At 41.1% G+C, this 21728-nt stretch overlaps 1 protein-coding gene across 3 annotated transcripts in view; it reads left to right on the plus strand.

Moving 5' to 3' along the window:
* The first annotated feature begins 1514 nt into the window (after positions 1–1514).
* The window catches only part of CALD1 (caldesmon 1), a 174442-nt gene continuing 154228 nt past the window's right edge, over positions 1515–21728 (plus strand). For all 3 annotated transcript variants that reach the window (XM_044281057.1, XM_044281059.1, XM_044281061.1), the window contains exon 1: positions 1515–1663. The gene's annotated coding sequence lies outside the window, so the exon portion shown is untranslated. The remainder of the gene's footprint in view (positions 1664–21728) is intronic.

A 21728-nucleotide genomic window follows, 5' to 3' on the forward strand; every position in this document is an offset into this window, starting at 1 on the left:
TGAATGGACCCTTAAGCAACTACATGAGCCTATCTGTTAAACACCATAGTAATAGCAGAAAACTGCTTTACGGGTTTTATTTTATTCCTTCCTAGACTAATAAGGCTACTTTCACTCTCAAGTTTGGTGCGGATCAATCATGGATCTGCACAGACGGATCCGTTCAGATAATACGAACGTCTGAATCCATTCAGAACGGATCCGTTTGTATTATATTTAACATAGCCAAGACGGATCCGTCTTGAACATCATTGAAAGTCAATGGAGGACGGATCCGTTTTCTATTATGTCAGTGAAAACGGATCCATCCCCATTGACTTACATTTTGTTCCAGGATGGATCCGTTTGGCTCAGTTTCATCAGACGTTTTGGTGTCCCGCTCCAAAGCGGAATGGAGACTGAACTGATGCAAACTGATGTATTCTGAGCGGATCTTTTTCTATACAGAATGCATTAGGGCAAAACTGATCCGTTTTGGACCGCTTGTGAGAGCCCTGAACGGTCTCACAAACGGAAAGCTAAAACGCCAGTGTGAAAGTGGCCTAACATAAATGGGACTCCCAAACTCCCTGCAAACAGGATTCCTAAACCAGACATCCCCTTTAAGCACCGCCCTATTAATTGATGTGACATGACAATGGTGACGAGCTCTCCCTACATTACCCAGTCGTACACAGTCACTCAGTAAGAGGATTAGGCTTTATCCCGACCTCCCCAGATCGCATAAACTCTTGTCATGTAAGTCCTTAACGTCTGATTTGTATATACGCGCTATCTGTTCGGTCTTGTACGTACATTTCTGGGAACCTACAGTAAGTAGGACAGCAGTTCCTAAAACACACACCTATCGGGCCAGCAGCCAACGCTATGACATTACAATGCTGCCTTTTTTCAGGCAACCCTTGAAGGCAGACAAGTCTTTCAAAGCCTCTCATTCAATTGTTCCAGATTCATTCAAGCCGGTTTCCCAGCGAACATGTGGTTTTGATTTAAAACAAATTACCCCCCCCCCTTCTCCTTTTTCCATCATGTAGCAGAGCTGAAGTTGTCATTTAACTCTTCGAGGTTATCTCTGCTTTCGTGATAACTCTGTGTAAAAAAAACGTCCAAAACAACAGAAGAGTTTCGACGGATGACAAACTCCGCTCTGCTACACCGCGGTTCTCTTTGTTGCAGCTGATTATTTTTATGCCGCTGCATTCCACAAGACATCCTATTTTTCTTTGTAAGATTAGGGTTTCTTATGATCTTCTCTGTCAGAGGATTTTCTTACAGAGGCCCTGAAAGCATAACCAAAAAAGGATATGTTACTGAAATTGGCAGACTGCATGAATTTGGGTTTTTCTGATGAGCCCTGTCTCTGAGCATGCTTGGGGAATGACAAGCATTTTTCTAGCCAGGGCTAAACCCACCTTTTCTTCGCTGGGAGAGACCCCATTGGCCGGCTATTAGAATATGCTGAGGAGGACAATGGCTTTTACTGGCTGCCAATGGTAAACATAAGGAATAAGGATTCATCCAGCGTTGACTTTTTTTTTTCCTCTGAGGGGGAGGGGCTTAGAGAAAGTCTGCAAGTTTAATTCAGTAGAGCTGTGTTTTAAGCTGTGCCTCTTTGCAAAGCAGCCAGTGACTTCCTTCCAGCTGCAAACTTTTCATCAGAAAGGTAAGGGAACCGTACACTGTTTCTACTGCAGACCTGGAGTCGCTGGAAATTTCCCTGCATGATATATATTATAGACTTCTTTATTGTCTTTTTGCATTTGTATAGATTGATGTTACAGATGTACAATGGTTAACGTCACTCTCACAACACAGTAAATATGCAATTGCTGCAAACATTATCTTTACCGTCAATGGTGTTTAAGTGTCAGTTCACTGTGTTAAGTTAAAGATTGCTGCATCTGCATATCATATTAATAAAGAAGGATGTTCGGATTGTTTGCACCCGTAATAATATCTTATTTTATGTATTTAGTATTATAATACTTCATTTGAGATTCTTAATTGATTTACTCTTCCTATAGATTTGGGGGGGCGTGTCCCCTTTGTTAAATTTCCTGTGCAGGTAAAAGATGGGGGGGGCACACCTTTTAATGTGTCTCAGCCAGTAGCTATATCCTACAAGGCTTTCAGCTCTAGAGGACTGATTGCTTCCCATTGATTTCAATGGTGGCTACTTAATGCTACGTTGTAGGAAAAAACTAGCATATACCTTGTGGTTACTGGTTACCCACAAATGATTATAGCGGGTTCCAAACTGGGCAACCTCTGCTTTCAAATTATGGGACTTAATGCAGCGCTAGCATTTTTTTAAAGGAACAGTACGCCATATAGATCAGCTTCTAAAATTGGAGCAAGAGAAGCAGCTGATGTATGTGAACTGGTTATATGGGGGGGTGGGAAGGGCTCGTTGTAGACTTCCTGTTACTCATCCTATTGGATGTTACTACCCTCAGCCTCTCCTAGCCCAAAGCAGCTGATAACAGGGAACAATAGATCTGATAACATGAAGATGTGGTGTTCTTTAGCTTACAGCATCTGCACTGTGCATTTTTGCAACATGAATCTATGTGTTCAGCGACGCTGCAGAGCGAAATTCTTAAACTCCATGCACAAGACCATATTTTGCGTGCGTGCGCTGCCCGCTTTTTTGCGGATAGTAGACTGACCCATTCATTTCTATGCGGCCATGCGCGTTTTTTGTAGATCTATGCGGCGATATGTAGAACAAGACCTGTTCTTGTCCGTATTGCCCTTAAAATTGATGGGAATGAGAAAAATATGGCATGCACATGGAAGGCATCTTTATTTTGCAGATGCGTGGTTTGTGGATCCAAATACAAATACGGCTGTGTGCTTGAAGTCCAAGATACAGAATTTCAATAGTTTCACATGGGACTGCAAGTAACCTACAGTTATTTTATTCCAAGACAAATTCAGCTCTGCTACATCTGTACATGAAGTTTGCATAAAAGCCATTGAACTGGGTGGGTCCTACTATAGGAACATCACCATCCTTATGTCATGCAGTTATTCCAGGAATAAAGGAAACGAGAGAGCAGAAGCCACTGAGACATGCTGAGACAGTTCTGGCCCAGCAGCAGACTTGATGCTTGAGGGAGATAGTGTTTGTGGGCAGGAATTCCTACAGAAAGACAATCCTGTTTAGAAAACATTGATTATCTGATAACCTTTGTCTGGGCTCTAGTACTGTATAGTTTTACATATGCCTTAGTTACTATTATACTAATAATAATATACTGTATTGAGCCTTAAAGGGCAACTGTCCTTATACTTATAGATGAATAACAAGCGTATGTATTGATTGGTTTTGCTGTGTTCAAGTAAAAGAATAGGAATTTCTTAAAGGACGTCTCCAACAATATATGAAAGAACTCTAACTTACAGATAGATTTTTGGGATTCTACAGCTGAAACGGAGGGTAAGGGGATTGGGGGAGGGATGTCTGTTTACATGCATGGGCTGTATCCACAGGATGTCAAGAGAAATCCCTATGGATTCATCCCGTGTTTTCGGATGAGACATGTGAAGGACCACACCCCTTTCCTGCTGTGTGGGGGTCACTGTTTTGGGACTAAATCTTTATGTTCAAGAGCACTGGAGAGCATATATTGGCACTATGCTATGGGGTGTCTTAGCACCCACGCAGTAGGTGATCCTCCCATGCTAGATGGCCAAGAAAAATCACATGGGACCATGAATATGCTGTAATTGAAGTGTGCATCCATTTCCCTTTATTATTTTTGTGTCTAGCAGCCCCACAACAATATTTATACATTTAATAATACACCCTACTTTAACAAAATAGACAAAAACGTAGTGTTGTTGCCCATAGCAACCACTATTTTTATTTATTTTTGAAACTTAACGAGGTTGTCCCATCTGTGCTGTTCACTTGCCTTCCTCCACCGCAGTACCCTGCTTCCTGAGTCCTCTGGGAGTGGTTACCAACAAATTTGATAGTACAATTAGGCGGCGCTAAGTTGATGTCATCACGCCATTTGTCTGCACGAGCATGCTTCTACTTCTACAGGGTCTTCACAACCAGGCATGGTAAGAGTGGTTGCTCCAGGATGCCGAGAAGCTTGTTCAGTTGATTTCTATGGAGCAGCAGAGAAGTGGCCGGGAGGGGAGAGGCCACGCATTCTTGAATATGCTTGCTTCCGTGGTCCCGGCCACCACAGTCCAGACCAAGGAATGAAAGACACTGAATAAGTGCGGCCACTGATGCAGAATTGCCGAAGGTGGCTATAACCCCTGACAATGAGTAATAAACAGGAACAAGAGTCAGGAGTAGGGAGAGAAGAGGGCCATCATGAAAATCACATGCGTAGGGTTATTATACTAAAAGGCCTGGTTTGATCCTTGATATGGGGCCCTTAATTCTCTGTGTACGCAACTGTGGTTATACCCAGGCCCTCTCTGCCATAAAGGAGAACTGCCAGGGTCATGTACCACAGCGGCTTCTATAAGACCCTTAGAGAGTGTGGAGACCAGACTTGGTTGTTCCAATCCCCTTTGCTATTGGGTGGTGAGAACCTGTGCAGGACTCCCATCTCTATAGAGGCTGTAATGTTGGCAAATCAGGGGTGGAGTATTGACCCAAGAGTTATGGAAATGAACAGCAACCCTTATGGCCTGGGTAGCAAATGCCAGCACCATAATAAAGGGCTGAGTTGATATTTGGTGTGGTATCCCCTCCAAATGTACCCTGAAACTGCTGTATTATAAATGCTGTGAGGGTTGTAGGGCCCTGTTACAGGTTCTCCCTCAGAAACCTCAACTCACACTCCAGCCATGAGGCTGACTATGGTTCCAATGGTACTATGTGGAGACTTCTGAACATTTTTCTTCCAGAGGTTGACACTAGACACACCAAATGCAAGGTTTTGGGCACAATACAACAGAGGCCACTGATGAGAGGGGTAACTCGATGCTTGGTATAAGTTGCTAAACTGTGCTAAACCCTATGTGAAAGCTGTAACAGAGCCCATACCTACCTTGAGATACTTATGTGTTTGGGGAAGGGATGCAACAGGTACCTCTGCATCCCCTATAGCTGTACCCCTGTCCTCCAGACTAGTGCTGTTGCCTGTGCTACCACTTATGCCAAACGCAATATTAATTTGTTACTTAATATACTGTAATTTTTTTTTGTACTGGAGACTGGCACTGAGCTATGTCTGAGACCAGCCATGTTTGCCCTAAAATAATGGAGTGGATATTTAAGACTAATAATAGTCAGCTAAAGTACAGCATGTATCCATCAATAATAAAAACATATCACTTTACATTTTTATTTCCCTCTAGAGTTTTCCTCTTCTGGCAAGCACAACGGAAATTTCAACGCAGGCCATATTGGTTGTCACCCCCCCCCCCCCCCCAACTTTCCCTGAAAGAAATATAACGGATAACCATAAACGACCAATATGGCTGCCTTCTTTTATAGATGTGTAACTCCTCAATGGAAATATACAGTGTTTGCCCAGATAAAGACAAAAGGCTGGGTTAAATTTAGGGGGGGGGGGGGGGGGGGGAATCACTGGTGAGAGTAACTTATGGGGCCTATGTTGCAGGTTTAATACATGGTCTGGTTTTGGGTCTATAATTGCTTAGGGGTGTGGTATCAAGAACGTATTAGTTTAGACTAGAGGATCAGGTTTGGGGACTGTGTTTAAGGAGCCTGGTCTATAGCCTGTTTTAATTTAAAGGGTATGGTCAAAACTCTACTTTAATTGGCTTGCTATGGTGTGTGTATTACTTTAAGGGATCAGGATTGCCAAGTTTGCTAGAACCAAGGGTTTTTCCTTGAGCGTTCATTAGAACTCTTGTGGCACTCGATCACTGCGATCACAGTGACCTGCAGCAATTGGATGGCATGACAAAGTCATACTTCTGAAGGTTGGCGTCTGGGAGGTGTGAGATTGCAGCCCTAAGTTTTTTTTTTTTTTTTCCTTCCATCGTCACGCCCCTTTTTTCAGGCCTCGCTCCCTTTTGAGTGACACCTGGTCCCTTTTTGGTGAAGACCTTGGGGCTGCATGTAATGATCCCGAATCACAGTGCCCCATACAGTTACAGTGCATGGAAGATTTCCCAAGTGCCATGCCCCGTTTTTTAGGCCCTGCTCCCTTTTGAGTGGCACCCAGTGCTCCCTCCAGTTACTTTGGACATTGGGGCTGCGACTAATAATGCGGAATTTCCGTGCCACATATAGTAACAGTGTATGGGAAATTTCCCAACTCTTCTGGAACTGTGGGAGCTTTCTAATATTTAACGGAGCCTCCTCGAAGTTTATAGTTCATCAAGTATGGATTATGTTACCATGGAGGTAATGTCATCAAGGTCTATTAAAAACCTAGCTAGCATGAGGTCAGGAGGCTTTCACAAAGTCTATCATTGGTGGAAGGCTCAGATGGATGTCCCTCTAATAGGACTACTGTGGCATATGTCGGCGGGTATATAGATTTTATTTTTATTTTTTGTGTGTGTGTGTGATGCCGCTGCATTGAAAAACTTTTCTATACAATGATAAAAAAAAAAAGGGAATTCAATGTATTCCAGCCAGATGGATGATAAAAAGATACCCTTCTGGCAGTTTATGCTCCAGGTGTTTTCACAGCATTGTACTCGGAACATAGGGCATACAATTCTCTATATCTCAGACAACCTCTTGATATAAACTTTGTACAGAAGGTTTTGAACTGTTTAGGTTAAAGGTGGAAGACTCCCTGGTTAATGGGTAGAAGATTTAGGGGCTTTGGAGCCAGTCAGGTCCATTCCTAAGATATTTGAGGAATGTCAGTTGCCTTAGGGTATTCCAGATGCTTGAGGAACATTGTGGAATGCTGACGGCTCATGATGAAGTAAGATATTAGAAAGCTGATGAGAAGGATTACCTTCCCTTTATTATTATAGTTTCTTATTTCAGGGCTTAATTGCCACTTAATTATTGTTATAAGGCAGGTTTGCTGGAAGTAAATGTGACTAAAGTGGAATATTAACCTAATGGGTCTTATTTTATGGAAGGAAAACTATAAAACAAACCCTCCATAGAGCTAATATATTCAAAATGTGCAGCATAAATAATGCTATACTGTATGTGCTGGATACAATAGTGGCCATACTATAGTCTGTATATCCGTAGCATACAGTATGCCCTAATGTATAAGGCAGAACGAGATGTGAAAACCCTTGGGCAGTTTTGATGAATGAGTGGTTTTCAGACATAGCATTTATTGTAAAATAAAGATGCATCAACTTAGAAACCACCCTTGGGGTGATTTCACACCCTCTTAAGCTCCTGACAGTAAAATGTTGATGATTGGTTGCTGTAGGCAACAAGGGCAGATATTCCAGTAGACAGTTTGCTTGAATGAGATGTGGTTTTATTGTAGTCATCTTGGATACCATGGAATATGTATCAATTTCAATTGCTGAGCTGACCATATACTTGGCTGCATAGTGGATGATCAGTCATTTGTGGGAGCAACATGCCCGACTACATTGGCTGGCCAAGGAATCCATAAAAAAAAAAACTGACTCCCTGGTCTTTGAGTACAATGGCAAATGATTGGCCAAATTCAGCTGATCATGCTATAATCACTCAGTTTTGGCTGACAATGGGCAAAATCTTTCAGTATTGTCAAATACATTTTCGGCAGTCTGCCATTGGCCACCATAGCGAATGATCATTTGCACTAGTTTTTTAAAAGAGTCAGCCAAAATGTGTATGGCCAGCTTTAGGCTTTGTTTGGACCATCTGTTGAATATTTCCTCACAAAAAATGGGGAAATAGTGCAGCTTGCAAAAACAAAACAAAAAAACACGACAAGATTGGACCAATAAACGACATTATAAGGGTCTATTCACACGTCCGTTTTTTCTTTCCTGATCTGTTCCGTTTTTTGCTGAACAGATCTGGACCAGATCTGGACCCATTCATTTTCAATGGGTCCTGAAAAAAAACGGACAGCACAATGTCTGATTTTTTTTCAGGACCCATTGAAAATGAATGGGTCCAGATCTGGTCCTGATCTGTTCAGCAAAAAACGGAACAGATCAGGAAAGAAAAAACGGACGTGTGAATAGACCCTAAGTCAATTGGGGTCCAACAGGTGTCATTGGTATCTGGCACTACTTTGCAGTTTCTACAATGGAGATAGGATCAGAGTTTAAACACATGTCCGATTAAGGGCCCTTTAGGAGAAGGGGCCCAACAGTGGTTAATCCCGTGTCCAGGGTGGATTGAACCTGTGCAGGACTCCCCTCTTTTATTGTTAGTAGACACAAAGACAGATCATTTTCTAGAGATTTATCGACTGGGCACAACATTGGGCTATTTTGTCTGTGATGGAAAAACTCTGCACCATATAGGTGTACTATGGGGTCACCTTTTTCCATGTTGGCCACTGTGTTTTTACTAAGCTTTAAATATATGTTCTAATTGTATATAAGAAAACGTAGTATAGACTAAGGCCTTATTTACACGACTGTGAAAACTGGTCATTAAAAACTAGGACACGTCCTTCTTTGTCTGTTTTCATGGCCCAACAGTACTCATACAGGTAAAGGGGCTGGCCACTTTCTGGCTACTGTTCAATGTGTTTGAAGGTGACTGTATGGAACTTACTGATCTACAGTAGCCTTTGTTGATATTTTGTCTATTTCATAAGGTATTTTCTCTTGTTTCCCAAGTCTTTTGTGCTGTCCACACAGAGGTCCTGTCCATAAGATGGCTGATGATGGAGGGTCATGTGACCAGGCAAATCACTTAGTCTCCTCCATTAAAATACACTATGCAGCGAACGGGACCGCAGGGGAAACACGTGAGGCGCAGTGGGCCGATGGGGGTAGTAGTAGTTGGTACTCACGGTTAGCAGAGCCTCCCTGGGTCGGCGTGCAATGAAGGGGAAGACCGCACTAAATCCTCCGGGGCACTCTCTATTGCAGGGAAAACCAGCCAGATGGTAGTTGAGGTACCCTTGATGGTAATGGGTATTTAAGGTGCTTTGGTGGCTGGGTCCCTGTGTTGTTCGTGACGCCAGCAACGTTAGGTGCAAAGATTGGTGATGCAAAAGATGAGGAGTCGGTTGTACAAACAACTTGTGTTCAAAAAACTGTGTAAAACAGTGGAACCTTTACTTGAATCACTTGTCTCCAGGTAGTCAATACAGTTCATTTAGATGGCAAAATTGATAATCCCAATGATATCCACTGTAATCCTATAACAGGCTTAATAATTGTACTTTAAGGAGTTTCCTTCTCTCTATATCGGTCTATGTTCTAGCATCCAGGTACTAAATATTATGCTTTCCTTACTTTATCTTGAGCAATCCAATAAGGGTGTTCTCCCTCGTGGCAGGTAAACTCTCTGCTACATTATTTGATGCAGGATGTTCTCCTGAAATATTCAGGTTCACTATGTCCCAGAAGGCATTTAGTGAAAAAGGATAATTCTGCGTAATAATCTTCCGGTTGTGTCCAGGCGCTTTTAGGCTTCTCCCGGTCACTGGTGCTTGTGAAGTCCACAGGCTAAGGTAGCTCTTACCTTCACTAGACTTTCCCTATATTCAGACGTAGACTCACTGGTCTGTGCTATGCTGCTGGAATCCGTTCTTCGTGCTCCTTTGACCTGGCCAGAGCCAAGGGGCTAACATGGCAGCTACATGATGTAGGGCTGTACTGCTCCTCTCATGACTCCTCTCAGACATACACTCCAACTGCCTAACTTCTTCCTATTTCCTGTTCTAGCTAAGTGATGACAGCACCACCTAGGGGAGAAGGGATGGAATAACACCCTACAAGCCTGTTATTGGGATATACAGGGTGCAGACATTACATTACAATGTCAAATAACATCGTTTAATGTGCCCACACAGATCACGAAGTGGGACACTGCAACTACACCTACACTAAGCTCTCAACATTGCAAGTACAGATAGCAGATTTGGTGAATTTGAGTGGAGAAGGCCATCTAATGGTTGTCGGGACATCTGTGTGGACAGCACAGAAGATTTCCCCAACAAGGGGACATGATTTATGAAATATATCAAACGACACAGAAAATCAACCAAGGCTATATTAGTAAGTGTTACATTCATCTTACACATTGGTCAAAGTAGCCAGAAAGTGCCAAGCTGCTTTAACAGGGCTATTTTTAATGGCTGTTTTTCAAAAAGGCTTCCATAAAAAAAAAACTACTGCAAAAAAAAAAACACAGTTTAACTTTTTTTTTATTTTTTTTAACAGCCGATGAATGTAGCCTACAGGAGAAAAATAGTGTGTGTGTGCCCATCGATTAACATAAAAGACAAGTAATCACAGCTATTTTTTAAGTGTGAAGGAAAAAGCTCTAACAAATTCCAGTGTTTATTTGCTACTTAGTTACTAGAAATCTCTTCCATATAAGGACAAAGTCACACTCTCCATTCATTAAATAGTGGAGATATTATTCATCCTGGTGTCCACATTCCAAGCCAAGCCACAAACTAGTCATCCCAGTCTTTTGCTCAGATCCTTCACTGTTGTGATATTAAGGTTAATGTTTAAGCAGACTTCTTAGCAATACACTCAAATAAATAAAAACATAAAAATATGCATGGAGTTTGTATGTTCTCCCTGTGTTTGCGTGGGTTTCCTATGGGTGCTCCGGTTTCTCCCACACTCCAAAGACATACTGATAGCGAACTTAGATATGGCGGTGGCTCAGTGGTTGGCACTGGTGCCTTGCAGCGTTGGGGTCCTAGGTTCGAATCTGACCAAGGACAACAATAGGGACCTTAGATTGTGAGCCCCATTGGGGACAGTTGGATGCTAATGTCTGTAAAGTGCTGCGGAATATATTAGCGCTATATAAGTGCATAAAATAAATTGTGAGCCCCATTGGGGACAGCTTGGTGCTAATGTCTGTGACAAGTCCTAAATATGTCACTGTGATACGAAGCAGACTGTATTCTAGGTGGAGAAGTCCTTTAAATGTGAGAGTGTTTTGCATTCACTGCTCAGTAAGACAATTGCGCTTTCACTGCCGGTACATTAGCTCCTGTTTACAATATGAACTCACGTTTCATACGGGGAACTCCCTTGATTAAATCAGCAGTTTGAGTAATCTTCGTGAGAGCAGGAAACACGTTCTCTGGGCACAGGATCTAGGAGGTGCTCTAGTTCCTCTGCACTGAACTTAGGAAACCAAGTACAGCCCAGAATTTTATTTTCTGCAAAATATTTTAATAGGAATAAGTTACTCTAATATTTTATTTTCAAAGTGTGTCTTCAGTTTATGCATCATTGGTTCAATGCCCGATTTGTTCGCTTCGGATCAACGAACTGCTGATCCCCAAGAAACGTTTTTAAAGGAACATTCAGCTCAAACAATCTTTAATCTTTTCGGATCAGATCTAGAACTGACTGCTTCGCAAACACAGCTGTTAATTTGTTTCTGCTGATGGGATGGATCTATTGCTAAGGGGCAGGGTTTATTGTGCCTGGTGGGGGCGGCCTCCTTCTGCATCTAGTTGTTTTACAAAATTGACTTACCTCAGCTGCTGTTAGACAGAGGCTCAGAGCTGCCATACTATGTGTTTTCCACCTAACTTGGTATGTGGAAATGTTCAGTTGCAACAAGTAATAGTGGTGGTAATGACCTTAGGTTGGATGTTGACCTGTGTGGGATCTTCTGCTAATACCCCCTCTACTATATTTTGTACACTGTATTGGCCAAATACAAATTCCATAAATTTTACAAATATAATATCATAGAGCAACTAATTACTGGCAGTATAAAGGCTAATTAACAGTGCTGTATGCTGTCCAAAGAAAAGTGTCCTATGGTCACCTAAATAACAATGCTATACCGCTCCTAATTAACAGTTTCATACAATGTCTAAATTACAATGCCACCATACAGTGTTTAAATAATACCAAAATACAACACTAAAATATGAGCACTATCTAGTTCTTATTTACACTAACATGGCATACAGTGTCAAATCAACAGTACCATGCACTGACAAAATGATCTGATAAGATGTTAATATTCCTTTGTTTTTAGGGGTTAATATCTCTGGTAGTCCTGTGTGTTTTAGGGTTTAATATCCTTGGTGGGCCTTAGAAAACTGCACCAAAACAAAAAATTGGAGGTTTCAGTTCCAAGCCTGAAATATGGCACTAGCCTTGGGCGATCATGCCATAGGGGGCACCGTCTTCAGTAGAGACTAATGTTCAAACTGTGAAGTCATATTGACATACGCTGTATATCAGTTGAGCCTGTAGTGATATGTGTGCCCCATAGCGTTTGTAAAGTTTTTAGAGCTAAAAGCTGATTTATTTATTTTTTTAACATAGTCCAAATGTCATATGTTTTTGATTTGGCCATATGTCTAGGGAGATTAAATCTTTGGAAAACCATTTGCAATATTGCTTGCCATATGAGGAAAATCTGCATTTGTTTGCCTAATAGGGAAGAGGTCCTTTACAGTGTCACGGAAATAAATTATGGCCTATTGAGTTTGAAAGATAGCAGCAGCTTACCAGTACAAAGTCCTAGCTTCTACCCCGTTGTATCAAATAACGCTCCTTGTAAGGGCCAGAGCATATTTGGCTTCAGTAAACCACTAGTAGTTTAGAATATTTTTGTATTATATTTTACATTTTGCGCAAACAATCTTTTAATCTTTTCAGATCAGTTCCATATGTTGTAAGAAACTTCAGTAGGAAATTTTATGTAATCTATTAGACATACTTGGTTGTCACACTTTAAGTATGTGCAAAGTAGTAACAAGTAATCTGTAGGAATTCAATTGCCATTTACAAAACAGGAATGGTGGGGTTAATAGGAATGAAGGAGGCAACAACTGTCTCCCCTGCCTGTCTCCTCTGCCTTTTAAGATGGGATGAGTGACAATGTCTCCTTGCTAATATAGTTTACCAAATCAGTAAAAATAAAAATCACAGACACAACTTCAAGTGATACACAGGTTCTGTGTTATTTTTTGGAACTTCATAGAAAATACAGTAGTTTACACTTTGTCATTATCAATCAGTAGATGACTTCGGATTCCGTTCTCTTCATGGTGATGCATTACCTTCTGTCCTCCTCTGTATATTGGAATTGTCCTCCTCAGCAGCATTTTCCATGTCTTGCTTCAACTTTTTAAAATGGAAAATCAATTAATTATCATCCCCAGAGAGTACTTTATGTAGCATACCTTTTGAAGTCTTAAGAAAGCTTCCAGACAAACAATAATTATGAGAGATACGAAGCTGTAACTTTGCCAGACAGGAAACAATAGTCTTCTGCATTGGGTCTCTCAGAGAATCTAATTTACAATATATTAATATATTTATATAACTTATTGAAATTGTCTTACGTAGAGCGACCCTCCAGCCCAGGCTCAGACTGGCCCACCGGGGAGGCGGGGGATTCCTCGGTGGGCCGCCAGTCTCCTGTGCCCGAGATAAGATGGAGAAGTAATTATTTCTCCTTTCTCAGGAAACATAATTATTGCAACCTCTAGGTGGCAGTATTGCGATGTGAAGCAGCCTCCTACTGGTGTACATTGTACAGGAAGTCCCGCAGTATCTTGTAGGCTTCTGGGGCTGCAGGCTGTATAGGAGGAGAGAAGGTGCCTGCCTCCTCCTGCCCTCCCTGCTGTCAGGAAACTGTGTCTGCTGGAGAGAAGGACTCCTCTGCGGTGCTGGGATCATTTCTCAGATGTGTGACAGTAGTGAGCTGTAGGAGACTGTAAGGAGGAAATGTTTATAGCAGAGACAGATCTATGAATGTGTGCTGCTCTCTGCAGAGTTCAGAGTGGCATTGGGGGGGACTCTGCCCTAGGTCCCCCCCCCCCCCAATGCCTCTGCTTTAGGTGCACCCCCATAAGTGCCCCAGCTCCAGATGCCCCCACTCTAAAAGCACCCCTAATATTGAATCTTCTCCAGTTGCCCCCTAATAACCCTGCAGCTGCTCCAGGATCCCCACCATTACCCTGCCTCAGGTGACCCTAATGCCTCTGCTTTAGGTGCACCCTCATTAGTGCCCCAGCTCCAGATGCTTCCACTCTAAATGCACCACTAATTCTGTATCTTCTCCGCCTCTTCCTTCACTATCCTTGGATAAACCAGCACTGATGATAAGGCCACTGTATCCTCCCTGTACCAATAGGTATTCACAGGGCTGCAAAAAAGCGGAGATATAAATGTATAAAATATAGGTTTTACTGAATCTTTTCCCATCTATGAATCTGCTCAGCTTCTCCTGCTGTATAACATGGTGCTTTCAGATTAAATTGCATTTTGTGGTGACAGGTTCTCTTTAAGGACAAAAAAAATCACCAGTAAATACAAGCCATTGAGTCATATTTTTTCTGTCAGATTGGATTAATCTGTTCACTGAAAGGTAGATGGCTGCAAATATGGCCACAGTAACCACTCCAGCATTGGTAGTCACACAGATTTCCCAACTCCTAACCAATGCCTCTTGGTATTCAGGTCCACCCAGGACTAGAGTAGAGCAGAATTATGTGTCAGCTGGATGATATGACGCACATATCAGATTGACAGAGAACAAATACTGAATAATAAAGTCGCTGATAGATGACAGGAAACTGGATGTGGATGCAAAGTATGAGTGAGATGGAGTCTGGCAATGGAACATGCTGCAGACAGCAATGGTGTACAGGTGAAGATTCAAGAATGTAGGGGAGAGGAATAATGATTAGCAAAAACTGACCCTGAACTGCTAAGTCCAAGAATACAATAAGAAATTCAAAACCCAAACCACAAGCAGACAGCTGAACCCAACAAACACAAATGGAACACCAACAACAAAAGGACCATGAAGGTCCTAGGATGCATACAAGCAAGGTCAGTGGACTAGGATTTAAGACTCTGGAAAAACCTGCACATAGCATTTGCTATACCTAGCTATGCCTAGCATAGAGGCACAGAAAATAAAGGTCTTTAAAGGCATAATAATACATAGGCCCCTCCCAGCAAACACCAGACTAAGCATGTTGATAACAGAACCAGATTCAGGTGCATAGCAATGTCTCCCAGTTACAAACAGGCAAAAGATCCCTGTTATTCATAACACTTACACAATCATACATGCCATGCATCCATATTGTTTCATAAACAGGCAGACTTGCTTCTCAGTAATTTAGCTTATCTGGGTGGCGGCCTCTATAGAAGCTGAAGTTACATATTGTCAAAAAATGTGGCCACATTTCAAGGATTTATATTGATTGAGGGTAGAAATGAACTTTAATATTCTAACTAAAACATTACGGTTCTGGGGACTTGGGTGAAACGAAATACCTGGGAACACAGTTGACGATACAATATGCTGCTAACGGTGTAAATTGGAGGAATACTTCATACTTCTAGTATAAAAAGATTGCAGGTCTGTGCCAAAAACAAGAGTGAAGTTTTTAGTCTATATTGAATTGGTCACTGGCCCACCAAAGGACTACAGAATCCAATACCAGAGGACTACAGTGGGCTCAGGCTCTAACTCAATAATATAGTATGTCCCAAAGGTCCAGTAGAACATAATAAACTAATAATCTATTAGATTTTCTTAACAATGTCTTGTATGTGCATTGATAAGAACAAAGGTTATGAATTATGATGCAATTACAAGCAGACATGTACATGGACTATCGAGGTTTGGGTCGGCCCCGATGCAACACTAGATTCACCGGACACCATTGAGATGTCCCCACGTGTTGCTGCTCTCCGGAGGGGATGATAAGGCGTGGTACACTCCAATAGCAAAGAAGTCCAGAGAGTCAGGGTTTGCAATTAACCGGTGTCTCTGCTGGAGGAACTCAAGTGCAAAACAATATGAGCTCTATTTCTCGCAGAAAGCTGGTAGTACCCTGACCAAAGGGTTGGTGGCCCAGGGTCTGTGGCTCAGTCATCTGGCTGGCCCTCAGGTCAAAGGGCTGGTTAGCCAGAATCTGTGGTAGAATATCCCTGTATCAGTGTCTTCTTCTGCTCACTCATGTACTCTCTCTTCTAGTAAACACTGGTCCCTATCTGCAGACAACTAAGGACTTTGACTGCTCCACTTTTATACAGTTTCTAACTAAACTAGAACCTTCTAGTGGGAGGGGTGGAGTAGAGAAGCATACCGTTAACTGAAACAATATTGCAATTTCAGTCTGTCATAGACGTGTATATATTTTCAATACAAGTCTATGGGAATAACAAAGCAGTTTTTCCAGACCTAAAAAGGTCTTCAGATGTAGAAAAAAGGTCTAAGCCAAACTCCCTCTAAAACATTGCATAGTCCCTTATAGTAACTGTGAAAGATGTCTAACTTCTCAGCGCATAGATAGAAAGTCCCAAAGTCTCTAAGCATTTGCTAACTGTATATTAACACTTTTCTGCAGTGCAGATATAGTGCAATAACAGTGCAAGTGAGCATGATACAGTATATTAAAATAGACATAAAATGCAGTTCAACAATATAAACTGAGTGTAAACAACTATATAAATCACAGTGCAAGTTAACCCTTTAAAGTGCAATCAAGTAGTGAGTTGATGACTTTTCAATATGGGCAAATATCCACAAATGTCCATGCTCCAAAGTACCCTTGCTCGAGGGCATTACATACAGTAAATGTTCTGTATGGATGGAGGATGGGCCCTCAAAATTATTTTCTGTGGTGCCCAAGGGACCCATATCCAACACTAATGATCCTATTGGTCACACTGAGGAAAGGCCTGAGTGCTTTTCAGCTGTATAAAGTTGAAAGTGATGATCACCTGTGGAACAGCCTCTAGTCTGAATTAACAGGATTAAAGGAATTATATATACCACAGTTTAGATTACCAGGATTATTTCTCTACTTTAATTAGATAATTATATTTTTACTTTATTTTTCAAACCAGACTAATTAACTTTTTGATACATTTCCAAATTACACATCCATACAGTCGCACCTTGTAGTTATGACAGGATTGTGTAATGGGACGTTTTTGACATTAAGTGCACATACTGTTGACTTAATCAAAGCCATCAAATGTAAATTGCCATTAGAGCCCATGTCATTATGACATCTTGCATTTTAATTGCTGCTCCTCCCCCCTCAGGTCAATAACCTCAGGTGAGTAATTGAGCAGCAGACAGCTAATGGGAGTTTACTGGAGGGCTGCAAGTCCAAAATTGCTTTATCCTGTTCCCAAGTATTTGTACTGTACATTAATGACACTCTCTGGAGAATGTGAGAGGACAGATTTATGAACCAGATGTTTTCTGTGCGTTTGTACAGGTGCGATACGAGTGCTGCAGGAACATTCTGTATGGGGCGTAAATTACTTATTTATACAATCTTCTTTTTTTAAATTACCTTACTTGACTCTCTTGCTCCACAGGCATTTGCCATAAGGCGACATGAAAAAAAAGTTTTACAGCTCTATATAAAAATGAACAGGGTCTGGATTGTAATGACGTGTGCATTACAAGGGAACTATTCACTATTGATGTTGATTTTTTTTCACGCTACCATAGATCATGCTAAAGAGATTCTCTGTCTAAATCTATTTTTTAGAAAAATCTGATTAACAATGCCACGACATGAGGACTGTTACTATATAACTGCTGCTACAATGCTTTCCCCTTCCCCCTTTAAATACTTTATTAAGGATTTCTGAGATGATGGATAGGGGCTTCCTTATTTAGGTACCTTCTAGATTAGCCGAAGCAGAGTGTCTACGAGGGACATGGCTCATCTGTGTAATGCACATGTCAATGCGCCCCATGTAGTGGTTTATTTACATTGTGGGGGGCATTGCAGGGAAATTGTACACTTGCTCCCAGGTTCCCCTTTAGATCATTGCTGATCACCAAGGGTCCCAGTAATGGAGCATCATGAGGTTTATTTGTTATTTGTGGCTCTCCTAACAAAAGTGGATTTCTTTTTTAAGGTGTCTTTCAGATGGACGATTGGAAAGTTATCCATGTTTATCGTCCAGAACATGGATGAGTTTCCGATCAACCATCTGAATGAGGCCTTTTTTAACGCTGCCAGATTAGTATATTCTTTCCTTGGAAACAATGTCACAGGCAGACGCATGGACAGCTAAAGTATCTGTACAATGTGATGACCCACCAAATACCTCCACACATCAAATCTCTGCTTCCTGCAGACGCACCTGAATTTTCAGCTTAAGACATATGTATAAAGTATTGTACAAGCTCTTGCTCTCCAAAATTGGGCAGTGTTCCTTAGATGGCAGCAGAGGCTTACAGTGTTTTCTTACTGTGTAAACAGTTTCTGCAGGCAGTGGACCAGCCTTCCATCAACATCAGTCTAATGTAAAGCACTTCTGGGCTTCCATGAAATGTTATACTTCTAATATCAAACATTTTTAGATCCCAAGGCCCCTTCCAGTCCTGTTATTATGAATGTATAAATGTTACATTTAAGACGTTCTTGTAGAAGACCACCAACTCCTTTTTTTTGTAAGGGTAGAGGAGCATTGCTGCCGCCTTGTCTACTACTTCTTTTGTTCTCTTGCTAATGTCCAAGTATATCATGGTTTATTAAATAGACTTTTCCCCTAGTATCCCTAATTATTACAAGTTCTTCAGTTATCCTCTTATTGTCGGCGGCAGTATTATGGCAACATTGTGGCTGGCAATATCATTGGAGTGCCCATTGTGTCTGGCAATATTATAGGGGAGCATTGACTGTGGCTGGCAATACTATGAAAGCACTGACTATGACTGACAGTGCTATTGGTGCACTGACTATGGCTGGAAATATTATAGGAGCACTGACCGTGATTGGTAATATTACAGAAGCACTGACTGGGACTAGCAATATTATGGGAGCTTTCACTATGGTAGGTAATATGTGGGCACTGAATGTGTCTGGCAATATTATGGGAGCCTTGACTATGTCAGGTAATATGTGGGCACTTACTGCAGCTGGCAACATTAGGGCATGTTCACATGTGCGTTGGAGGCTCTGTTCAGGCCCTCAGCCACAGATTCCACCAAAAAGAGGATTTTTTTTTTCTGCTAAAAAGCAGACACCCGAATGGACCCTATTATAGTCAATGGGATCTTTTCTGCACCATTGGTTTCAGGAATGTGCCGAACCCAGCACTTCTGCTATTTCCATGGTTCTGCTCAGGAGAACAAATAAAAAAAAAAAACTAGCGCTGGGGTGAATACAGACTCATGAGTGCACTGATTATGTCTGCCAATAACTGTGTTTAGAGATGTTATTGGGGCACTCGGTGTGACTGGTAATATTTTGGAAGCCATGACTATGGTAGGTAATATAATGGGGGCACTGATGCACGCCAAACTATCATGTTTGTTTTCTATGGGTAAAAGTATGTTCATCACATTTTATAGCATAAAGCTTAATCTGACAACACCAAGCATTTCTAGAATTCAGCTATCATTGGAACTGGTTGCCCTGTGTAATTAAGGATTTCTCATAAAGACCACATTTACTTGAAGAATGTAATTTTAGAAAGAATCTGCAATATGCAGCAAAATGGATTTTCACTGGAATTCAATAATGCTGCTTGATTTTCATCAAGTGCTCAGCCAATTTATGTCAAGAATCAAGATGCAATAATGAGTAGTCAAAGATCAACCACAGGACATGTTAAAAATATCTAGTAGGAAGCAGAAATGGGATTAAGAAACACAAGCTTTTATTCCTATAGAGGCCGGAATGATCATTACACACAGTAGGCCTATGGCTTTGAGAAGGGTCAACCGAGAGGTGCATATTTCCATGTAATGCTTATATGTGAAAGAATGAGCAAAATCAAGTGGCCATAGAAATTGACAAGAAACTGGACAATCAAACTCAAAATTATGACAAAGAAGTACAAACCATGGAGGCAACTCATCTGCTGTGGTTCGCTTTGTGGTCCAAAGTGCTTGAGAACTCCCATCTCCAGAGGAACTGCATTCACAGTAGCAGGGCTGCCATAAGGTATTTCAGAGCCCCATACAGGAAAACCGGGTGGGCCTCTTACTGGTCCTTTTCATAGCAATAACTGCCATAACTTTTATTATTTTTTACTTTTTATTTAAACTGCTTACAGATAACCATAAGTAATTTGATCACTATATTGTACAGATTATAATTACACAAATGTGATATTTAATAGTAAGTTGCTTAAAAAAACACATTTATTGTAATGTTTTTCTAACTTTGTAGAAAAAATATAATTTTTTCTTTTACCATAAAAGCTGTAACGTAAATGTTCCTAAAAAGATACTAATATTTATTTAATATTAGGTCTGTGAGGAAAATGGTAATAATGTTTAGTAGCTTTTTAAGTTTTTTATTCTTGTGCAGTTCTATAGTGTAGTGGTAAATGTGCTGCCTGTCATACAAAAAAGTCTGGGATTAAATTCCCAACACAAACCTGTAAAATAATTTCTTTATTAAATGTCTGTGTCTTTGGAGGACCCCTCCCCCAATTCATATCGAAGCGTCACATAGCTTTATTAGTATCTACTCTACTGAAGTGAGCACTAATTATGCTGACCATGTCACATAGGACTAGGCCTGTGACGGCAGTACTGCCCTGTTGCTGGTCCTGTTCAGTAGAGATGAGTGAATTGACTCTAAACTACCGGTAATTTGATTTGCTTTTGAATTTTGGGTGATTTGATTTGGGCAATTTTTTGGGAGCGAGAGAATGTAAGAAAGATAAAATTATGTTAAAAAACTTAGAGACAAGATAGAAAAAATGAGTCCTTGGAGAGCTCAAGGTGTCATACACAAATTATTATTTCATAAGGGATATACGTGTTTACTAAAAAAAAAAGACATGTCAGAAATGCTTAGGGGTCTTTTTTAAAAAAAGAAGCCAAATGTGTTGTGCCTACCAGTTCCAACAGTCTCTAAATCCAGTCATTTTATTTTGGTTGAGATATCAAATGCCTGGCATGAAGTTTTTGGCAAGTACATTTTATTCTGATAAAATATTTAGAATTTTTTTTCCTTCTTACATTCAACATTCCACGTTATCCCAGTCTTTATTTAAATAAACAAGAGGTATTATTTTGGGATAATTGACTGGAAAATAAACTATAAAGCATCAGCCTGTTATAGAATTATGTTGTGTCATTACCATTGCCTAGAATAGTAAAGGATGCATTAAGCCACAGAGCGGGAAGTGCTGAACTGGGATATTATAAACCAGTATCATAACAAGGTGCTGCAGGATTAAAGGGAATCTGTCATCTGGTTAAAGGACACTAAACCATCAGCTTGCTGTTATACAGCTAGGATTTAGGAACCCAAAAATGCCCATAGCAAACCCTTCTGTGCCCCCTCCCCCTAAAAAAAAGTAAAAAAAAAAAAAAGCCAAACTCATGGTCAGAAGAGTCCAGGACTCTTCTCCTAGCGACAGACACATGCACAATGCACCAGTGAAGCCAGTGACACATTTCCTTGATGTGCAGTGAAGCGAGGTATACTGTCCTTGGCTCCATCCACCCAGTGCAAATGCTCCCGGTACCACTGGAGAAGAGCCTGGACTCTTCTCCTACTAAGTTTGAATTTCTTTTACTTTCTTTTGCAGACTCGAATGTGTTTGCTATGGGCAGGTATGGGAATCTTAATACCAGCATGCTGGTATTTTAGTGGCTCCCAAACCAGATGACCGGTTCCATTTAGGAAAATGACAGCTAGATGCTTCATGCTGCTGAAATTTTGCTT

This window comes from Bufo gargarizans, chromosome 2, assembly GCF_014858855.1.
Source record: "Bufo gargarizans isolate SCDJY-AF-19 chromosome 2, ASM1485885v1, whole genome shotgun sequence".
In the NCBI taxonomy this organism is placed as follows: Eukaryota; Metazoa; Chordata; class Amphibia; order Anura; family Bufonidae; genus Bufo; species Bufo gargarizans.